A 9,094-nucleotide genomic window follows, 5' to 3' on the forward strand; every position below is an offset into this window, starting at 1 on the left:
ATCTTGTATCCCCCTAAGGTAGTAAATCTTACTGAAAATAGTCAACATACACTTCTTGTTATGTTTCCAAGGATCATTTCCAAAGTTTGTCTTATCAAAATATTAGTTTTTAGTTTAAAGTAAATCTCATGAGAGAAATCCCAATATATCAAAGAATAAATGAATAGCTACTCTGGTTGAAGCATAGGTAAGAATGGGAAGCAAGCCCTGCACAGTCAATCCTGTCACATAAGATATTGCTAAAGGGTCCCAAGGTGACTGGAGCTCTGTAGATCAGGGTTTGATAATGCCCATGCTGGGAATGGACTTTTGCACTCAGGCACAAAATAGAAGTCTCTGCTTTGTCCCAACTATTAACAAGGTGATATCACTCTGGAAATAGAATAGCAGGAGTTCCTGTTGTGGCTCGGTGGTAACGAACCCAACTAGTATCCATGAGGACACAGGTTTGATCCCTGGTCCCACTCAGACAGTGAAGGATTCGGCATTGCTGTGAGTTGTGGTGTAGGTCTCAGAAGCGGCTTGGATCCGGTGTTGCTGTGGCTTTGGTGTAGGCTGGCGACAAGAGCTCTGTTTCAACCCCTAGCCTAGGAACTTCCACATGCCATGAGTGTGGCCCTAAAAAAGACAAAAAAAAAAAACAAAAAAAAAAACAAAACAAACAAACAAACAAAAAATAGAGTAGCAGCTATGAACCATGGCTGCACATATACCAATATTTCTTAAGTTCAGTCGCGCTGATGAAGGCTGAAGACATTTGGCTTCACAAAGTAATGTCTTTTGAATTGCCTGTACACTGATGAATCACTGATGATATTTTAATATTGTTTTGGCTAATTGCTAAATTTTAAAATGAGTATACCCATGCCAAAATTGTATCCCATACAAAGTCAAAATAATTTTGAGGCAAGAATGTGGTCATAATTGAAGTACTAAAAAATTTTGTCCTCCCATTTGAAAGCTGTAACACCCATCAGGTGAAGTAACTGCTGTTAACACGATGATTGCTTCAGTGAGCTGATGTCTCTGAAAACATTTAAGGAATATTTTAATGCCCATGTCAGGTCTGGGGAAGGTTCATTTACATAGTGACAGTTCTGTGTCTGCTATGTATAAATTACCTGCCTGGAAAGGGAAAGAAGGTAAGGAAAGTTCATTCACTTTGACCAACAAAAAAGGAGGGCCTTCTGAAAAAGGGAGCAGGTAGTCACCAGTGACTTTTAAGATCCTGAAAAGACCTCTGTTTTCCCTAAATACAACCTCTATCCTTTTGTTGAAGTCTGAAGTCCCTTTATATGGAAAAGCAACACAACTTTTTTTCCATTTTCAGAGAGGATACTTCTCATTTCCTGTGGGAGGAATTATAGAAACAGAAATTCATCTGCATCCTGAGAAGCAGTATAGATTTATGGCCAAGTACATGAATTCTGGATATAGATACCATGGGCTTGAATCCCTGTTCTGTACCTTAACTAGTTGTGTCACTTTACCTATCTGCCTGTTTTTGCTTCTGTAAAATGATGATGATAGTAACACTTATCTCAAAGACGTGGTGAGGATTCTTGTGTAATTGTTTGGATAAGTAATATTACCTAATTTGCTTATATTTTTGAACACTTTGTGCCAGGCACTGTGTTGAAAATATGTGTGCATTCCCATGTTTAATTCTCACTACAGCTTAGTGAGTTGTATACTGTCAATGTCTCCTTGTAACAGATGAGGAAGCTGAGACACAGGAATGGTGAACTCTCTAGTATGTGGCGAAGGCAGAATTCAATGTCGGATCTGTCTAGCTTCATAGACTAGGTACTTAGCTACTGTATCAAACTCTCCCTGCTCATAGGTCCTCTGGAAAATTGCTTAACAGTTGCCATTTACCGAAAAAGAAGCTACTTTGTTCCAAAGCCTTGCCTTATGTTTACATTTGTTCAGTTTTCATTTCCGAAAAATCCACAATTCTGTTAAGTTTTATAAGAGAATCCTAGAAAAAAACAAAGACATATTCTTCCTTCTGTAAGAGTCCCCCTAACTAATTGTGGTGGCAACTCTACATGAAATGCCTATGAAAAGTATATTTTTAAAGTATTATAATATGGGATAACCAGCAATTTCTAATTTTTATAGAAAAGCAAGACACCAAGTTTTAATTTAAAAAATGGTTATCTAGAAATGGTTGCAATTTATGTCTTTTCTCCTGATTTCTCCATCCTCAAGAGTTTGAGGATGGAGAAAATAGTCCAGAGTAAATTTTGGCTAAAGAAACACTGACAAGAATTCAAAAGTGTACATATAATTTTTCAACAAGAAAGTTGGACTCAATCAACAGTAGGTTTTTACTGGAAGTACCTCAATGCCCATTTTTAGAACGTGTATTATGTGTGCCATATCTTTGTGAGAGACAATATAGCATAGAGAAACCTGAAATCAAATTTTCTGGGTTCAAATCCTGGTCCTGTCACTTGTTAGCTGTGTAACCCCTGGTAAGCTGTATAACTTCTCTATACTTCCGTGTCATCATCTGTAAAAAAGGAATGATAATAACAGTACTTGTGCCACAGTGTCTTTGTGAGGATTAAAAAACGAAAGCAAGTATAATAGTGCCAAAGAACTCAGTAAGCTCTTAATAGCAATAGCTATAATGATGGTATTGACAATGACAACAAAAGTGTTATTGATTAAAGATCTTATTTGAAGAAGCTTTTATGGCTCTGATGGTTAGTTTTATGTGTCAAATTACAGGGTGTTTGGGGTTGAAATTACCATTATAATCAGTGACCTGTGAGTAAGCAGATTGCCCTCCATAATGTGGATAGTCCTCACCTAATCAGTTTAAGGCCTGAATGGAACAAAAAGGCCAACCTCCTCAGCAGGAAGGAATTCTCCAGCAGATTGCCTGCAGATTTCATCTGCTGCATTGTCTCTCCTGGGTCTTCAGCCCATTGGCTTACACTGCAGATTTGAACTCGCTAGACTCCATAATCATGTGAGGCAATTCCTTATAATAAATCAATGCATACACACATACATGCAACCTGTTCTGTTTCTCTATAGAACTCTGACTAAAACAATGGCTAATAAAAATGTTAAAGCCATTGGACTAAGGTTTCTCTAAAAACTCCCTCTATGTTTGCTGTTCTATGAGTATATTGATTTTATTATAAATCCTGAACAAATTTATAGAAAGGGCCACAAATTATGATTACTATTGGCAGGTTAAGACAGATATCTTAGAGGAAGAAGGTAATAAAGGAAATAGATAGAAATTGATGGAGAGAAGGAAGAAAGGCACTCCAGGTAGTGAAAAGTGTGAAATAACATTTGGAAATAGAAAAAAAAAGTGTGCGTGTGCATGTGTGTGTGTGTAGAATTGGTCTGAGTAGGTAAGCAAACCTAGGCATTAGAGATGAACTTGGTAGGTATGGAGGCAGTGTTTATTATTAAAGACCATGCTAAGGTGCAAGTCTCCATCATGCATGAGACAAATGTCTGTTTTTTTGATTGGTGTTCAACAATAAATTGTTTTTGTTACTAATTATGTTTTTTTGTGTCTTTTTAGGGCTGCACCTGTGGCATATGGAGGTTCCCAGGCAAGGGGTCAAATCAGAGCTGTAGCTGCCGGCCTATGCTACAGCCACAGCAATGCCAGATCTGAGCCACATCTGTGACCTCCACTGCAGCTCATGGAAACACCAGATCCTTAACCCACTGAGCAAGGCCAGGGATCGAACCTGCATCCTCATGGTTACTAGTCAGATTCATTTCCACTGATCCATGACGGGAACTCCACTAATTATGTTTTTTAAATTACTATTAAACTTGACATTGAATTCACAGGTTAATTGTTGTTCAGGTTTATTTGACATACAGACAATACAAAATAGTGGTAGTAGATATGGGTAATTAGATGCAGTTCCAGTGACTACCTGCAGTGTCCAGAATAATAAATTTCCCTCTTTAGATTGACCAGATATTTGAATAAATTCACAGGAAAAATTTTATACACAGTAGGAGAACCGTATTATGTAATATTGAGAAGGGTGTTCCAGGAGTTCCCTTGTGGCTCAGTGGGTTAAGGACCAGTGTTGCTACTGCTGTGGGCTCAGGTCACTGCTGTGACATGGATTTGATCAAACCCACAGCAGTAGCAACCCCAGAACTTCTGTATGCCACAGGTACAGCCAAAAAGAATACTGTCCCAAACCTGATACCTGTCCTATCCAGTACGGTAACTATCAGCTACATGTGCATATTAAACACTTGAAATGTGTCTAGTGCAACTAAAGAACTGACTTTTTATGTTTTATTTTAATTAAAATTTAAATCTAAGAAACTGAAGCAGCATAAGTTATCTTTCCCATTAAACACAACATTACTGTTTTGGTAGAGCTATACTTCATTTTTACCATTGCTATACCTGAGAGATTATTCTTATATGAAAGTGTACATATCATATGTGTGTGTCATTTCTAGTATCACACATAATCACATCATTGATATAGTCAGTGTCAAGAGAATAGTTCTGTTCCAACTATGTATTCCAAGCATTATAAGACTGTAGTGTATTTATCTGCATATTTTATGCAGACAGTATAATTTACAGTGATTCCTATGTAAATCATAATTTGTTATTAAATTGAAATACTTATTTTAAGTGTAACATAATTAAATCATTTTCTAGTTTCAAAAATCTATGGATAAATTTGAAAATTAAAACGAATACATATTCCTGATGCAGAATTGAGTGGAAATGCAGAAGCTAAAAGTATAACCAAAAGAGTAAAGAGAAAAAGATACTGGAAGAAAGTATGTTGAAAATTTCAGAATAGATGGTGATTGCAATTTTTTGCAAGGAAAACAAAAAGTTTTTATAGTGTAAAAACTAATAAAGTATAAAATATTGAGTGACCTTTTATAGTGTAAAAACTAACAAAGTATAAAACATAGTGAATTTGGTAACAAGTTTCTTCTCAACAGTCAGGAAGAATCAATAAATTTATTCACCTGAAATCAGAATTAAATATCCAGCAAAAGTATACAAATGACTTAAAAATATTCATTGGAGTATAGTTGACATAAAATGCTGTGTTAGTTTCAGGTGTATAGCAAAGTGATTCAGTTATATGTGTATATATATAAAATCTCCATTCTTTTAGAGATTCTTTTCCCATATAGACCACCATTGACTATTTGGTAGATTGCCCTCTGCTATACAGCAGGTCTTTGTTACTTATCTATTTTATATAGTAGTATGTATAAGCTAATCCCAACCTCCCAATTTATCCCTCCCTCCAATGCTTCCCCTTTGGTAACCATAAGTTTGGTTTTGAAATCTTTGAGTCTGTTTTTGTTTGTGAATAAGTTTTTTTTGTATCATTTTAAAATTAGATCCCGCATATTAGTGATCGCATATGACATGTGTCTTTATATGACTAGTTAATTTAGTATGATAATCTCTAGGTCCAACCATGTTGCTGCAAATGGCCTTATTTCATTCTTTTGTATGGCCAAGTAATATTCATCATATATATGTACCACATCTTCTTTAGCCAGTCCTCTGTTGATGGCCAGTTAGGTTGCTTTCATGTTTTGGTTATTACAAATATTGCTGCAATGAACATGGGGCTCATGTATATTTTTGAATTATGGCTTTCTCTGGATAGATGCCCAAGAATGGGATTGCTAGATGATATCAGAGTTCTATATTTAGTTTTTAAAGGAACCTCCATACTGTTCTCCATAGTGGGTACACCAATTTACATTCCCACCGACAGTGTAGGAGGGTTCTCTTTACACCCTCTCCAGCATTTATTGTTTGTAGACTTTTTTGATGATGACCATTCTGAATGGTCTTAGGTGATATCTCATTGCAGTTTTGATTTTCATTTTTATAATAGTTAGTGATGTTGAGCATCTTTTTTTTTTGCCATTTGTCTGTCTTCTTTGGAGAAATATCTATTTAGAACTTCTGGACATTTACAAAAAATGTTATAGTTGATTTACAATATTCTGTCAATTTCTGCTGCACAGCAAAGTGACCCAGCCATATATCCATATACATTCTTTTTTTCGCATTATCCTCCATCATGTTCCATCACAATCTGATCATTTTTGATTGTCTGTTTTCTTGATATAAAGCTGTGTGAGATGTTTGTATATTTTGGAGATTAATCCCTTGTCAGTTGCTTCGTTTGCAAAGATTTTCTCTCATTCTGTGGGCCGTCTTTTCATTCTTTTTACGGTTTCCTTTGCTGTGCAAAAGCATTTAAGTTTAATTATGTCCCATTTGTTCATTTTTGCTTTTATTTTCATTACTCTGGGAGGTGGATCCAAAAAAAATATTGCTGCAATTTATGTCAAAGTGTGGTCTGCCTATGTTTTCCTCTAAGAGTTTTTATAGTATTTAGCCTTACATTTATGTCTTTGATTCATTTTGAGTTTATTTTTGTGTATGGTGTAAGAGAATGTTCTAATTTCACTTTTTTACATGTAGCTGTCCAGTTTTCCCAGCAATACTCATAAACAAATGATTTTAATAGAACTTGAGCTTGTAAATTTGGCCAGCTTTAAAGCAACTTGCTTTTTCACAAAAATAAAAATCATATTTAGGTGGAAAATGGGAAAACAGTTTTTTTTTAGTTATGTAAATTTTCTTAGAAACATATCAGGCAAAAAATTTTTAAATGATAATTACAAAAAGTTAAAGATATTTAATTCAGCCACCAAACCCATGCTCATAGAATATAAGACCTTCTAAACATATTAACCAATTGAATCAAAATTTGAGAAGTACAAGTACTTTTCTTTAACTCTATGTGAGTGATGTAATATAAGTTATGCTCTAGAAATAATGCTTTAGGTATGTCTTGTATTTAAGGACTTTCAGACTTGGGAAGAAATATTGACCATTTTCAGCTTAAAAATAAATTGTGGCATATATATTTTAATTCTTAGCAGAAAAATTTCAGATAACTATGAAAAATATAGTTTCCAACATGACAAATTTGCTTAGCTATTAGCTGAAAAATCCAGTTTTATTACAATCTTAAAACAAAAGACTAGTATTTTCTTTGTTGTTTTGCTGAACTATGTGGTACATAGTTTAATATATTAAGATATTTGTGTTCAGTTTTCTAAATCAGGCTCTATGAAATACATAGATACAGTTGTTCAAATTCATCTGTTAAGGGAACTGTTACAGGAGAGAAAAAAATGTAATCATCTTAGGGTGGTTTTTTTTTTGGCAATTCTCATTGAGTTATGGAAGAGTTTTACAAATATTTACCACACTATTAAATGAAATTTAAGATTCTCTTGAAAAAAAATGAATGATTGTTCAAATATTAATTAATCAAAGAATAAAATCACAGAGAGTTTTCTGTTTTCTCACTGACATCACATTGCATATGACCAAATTTAATTTGAAGCTCTACAGAATGGAAAAGTCTATTTGTATGTCGCTAGACGAATATGAAAATGTCTGCTAAAACTGACTTTCATAATGTAAATCAATATAACAATTTTATACATTTTTTATAACATGGATTAATGTGAAGATTTTAATTATCAATATGGTATAAATTAGGTTTAACATTTACAAGAAAATTTTGAAGAACGCAATATCCTTTTGACTTTGATGTTAATAATACTGAATTGACACAAGAATTAATGAATTTACTTAAAATGAACAGAAATATTTTGAGACTGATCTGCTTTTGTTTAAAATAAAATTCTTCCAAAAAGATGAAATTGTTTCATTAATGTGTATACTAATTTAAAGGAATTTCTGGGAGAGCTATTTGTTTCAATTATTGAAAAACATTTAATTATATTTGAAAAAAATTGCATATGTGCAACTATGTTTTCAGCTGTAAATTTTATGAAATCTAAGTACATATTGTGTATTTATCATTTAAATGTAGCACCCAAAAGGCAATGTGTAAAGACTTAGTGTGGAAGAACAATACAAAATATCTCATTAATAATATTTTATATTAATTATATGTTGATGTAATACTTTGGATAGATTGGGATAAATAAAATATATCATTCATTTTAATCTTATCCCATTCATATTTACTTTTAAAATGTAATTGGCAGAAAATTTATAATTACATATTTGATTTGTATCATATTTCTATTGAACAGTACTGCCCTAAACCCTTAAATATTTTCTTCCATTCTTTTCTGGTGCCTGAAATCAATTAGAGATTCTTTCATTTAGCTTAAGCTAGTGACCACTTTTGAAGATATGTATACTATACATTCCAGTAGTTCAAAGAAACCCTTATAACTCTGGTCTCAAGAGTTTTCCGATAACTAAATTCCCCTCCATATGTCATTTTCCTTTAATATTTGCATCTGCATTGACAAAACTCTTTTTATCTTTCTTACAATAATTGATTTGATTTTAAACAAGAGTGTATCAGTTGCAAAAATACCTCTGTCCATGTTATATAAATTACGCTGGATTACTAAAACCTTGGCCAATTTACAGGCACTCTTTCAACTTTTATTTCCCTCTACGGGAAAATGAGGGATGTTAGACTGTTATCACTATCATCTTCCATCCACATAGCCAATAATTCCTTTTTTTATGGCTTATGGAGAAGGGCCTTGCTCCTTTTTGTATCCCTCTCTAGTGTGTATATGTTCTCTAACCTGCATTTGCTTTTCTGCGTAGGTACATTGTCTCTTCATTACTTTTTCTCTCAGGCAGTGTGGTGGTGGATTAGTTAAGACCTGAACTTGAAAGCCACACAGATTTGGGTATGAGCCAGGGTTCCATCTTCCATTGTGTGACCATAGGCCAACTTATCTAACATCTCTAAATCTCAGTTTCCTCATTTGTAAAGTGGGTGCAGTAATACTATCTTACCCACACGACTGAGCTGGGGATTGAATGAGGAATTGGATGTGAAGTACCTGGCAAACACTAAGGTGTGAATAAATAGAAAATCATATGCTTATTATTAACACTAGGTATGATGATCACCTATAAACTTCGAATCAGGACACGTTCATATTCAAAGAAAACATGAATACTTCAATAGGATTTATGAGCTCAATAAAAGTATTTTTGTATCATAGGGATGGT

This window comes from Phacochoerus africanus, chromosome X, assembly GCF_016906955.1.
Source record: "Phacochoerus africanus isolate WHEZ1 chromosome X, ROS_Pafr_v1, whole genome shotgun sequence".
Lineage (NCBI taxonomy): Eukaryota > Metazoa > Chordata > Mammalia > Artiodactyla > Suidae > Phacochoerus > Phacochoerus africanus.